The 1,357-nt window shown below is 20.5% G+C and overlaps 1 protein-coding gene across 1 annotated transcript in view; it reads right to left on the bottom strand.

The window, feature by feature from the left end:
- Positions 1–1,010: 1,010 nt before the first annotated feature.
- The window catches only part of LOC111688322 (5-hydroxytryptamine receptor 2A-like), a 24,949-nt gene continuing 24,602 nt past the window's right edge, over positions 1,011–1,357 (bottom strand). The window contains exon 3 of the mRNA XM_046954164.1: positions 1,011–1,071. The gene's annotated coding sequence lies outside the window, so the exon portion shown is untranslated. The remainder of the gene's footprint in view (positions 1,072–1,357) is intronic.

Genomic DNA, 1,357 nt, shown 5'->3' with positions numbered 1-1,357 from the left:
TAGTCTAATCTAATCCAATCTAGTCTAGTATAGTCGAATGTCTTGTCTAGTCTAGTTTAGTCTATTCTAAAATAGTGTAGTCGTGTCTAGTCTAATGTCAGGTCTAATATCTGGACTATAGTCTATACAGACTAATCTGTGAATTTCCTTAATATAAAAAATGTGAATACCCTTAATTTAAAAAATGTCTTAAAATATTAACATTTTACCCACTTATTTTCTTTATTTAACTGATTTCATTTAAATATTTATGAATATATATGTGTGTGTGTGTAAATATAAATGTATGCAGAAAAAAAAAACAATTTTATTTAAAATTATTCAGTAATCAAACTCAACAAGGATATGCTTTCAATTAATTAATTTATTTAGTATTTATTTAATATTTGTTGAAGTGTATGTAAGAGGTTTTAGTTATTATCATTAATGTTTTAACATTTAAGAATATTTGTTTATTGAGTAAAACTGTATTTTATTTTATTTGTTTTATTTTATTTTTTTATATATTTTATAACATAAGTATTAATATTTTATATATTTATGTAACAATAGATAGACATACAAATGTAAATACACTTAAAAATTAAACAATTTAAATAACTAATATTTATTTATGTACAATTATTACATTTATTCCATAATATTGGCATATATACAAAAATACATATGTATTTATAATGTATATATGTATAGGAATATGTATTTTTTTAATTTTAAATATTATCTAGGCAAATATTTACATACACTAACATTTCTAGGTAATAATTTATTAATTATTTTTGTAATTATTATTATGTTATAAGTAAATTTATTATTATTTCTTTATTGTTAAATTTAATATGTAATATATACAACAATTCGAGTTTAAATTTTTTGCGTTTTTTTTTTTCTTAATTTAATTTGATTTATTTTGTATTTTTTACATATTGTACATAACATTTTGTTTTAAATACTTATTTGTTTTAAACATTTTGATTTAAGTTTTTGTATTTTTTTAGTTTATTTCTTTAATTATGCTTTAGTTTTATCTTCTTTATTGAATCAGTGTTCATTGTATGGTCCTTTAGGTAACTGGAAAGAAATATGAGAAACATTGTTAATTAATAATTATTTCCAAAATCTAGATCATTTAAATATGAAAAATGTAGGTCACGGTAGCACACATAATTAAGTCTAGACTATAAATGAAATTAAGATTTAACTATAGAGCAGACTATGACTAGACTATGAATAGACTATGACTAGACTATAACTAAACTATAGACTAGACTATAGACTAGACTATAGACTAGACTATAGACTAGACTATAGACTAGACTATAGACTAGACTATAGACTAGACTATAGACTAGACTAT

Source organism: Lucilia cuprina, chromosome 6, assembly GCF_022045245.1.
Source record: "Lucilia cuprina isolate Lc7/37 chromosome 6, ASM2204524v1, whole genome shotgun sequence".
Lineage (NCBI taxonomy): Eukaryota > Metazoa > Arthropoda > Insecta > Diptera > Calliphoridae > Lucilia > Lucilia cuprina.
Note: the sequence above shows the minus strand (reverse complement) of the source record. Positions and strands in the feature narration are given on the sequence as shown.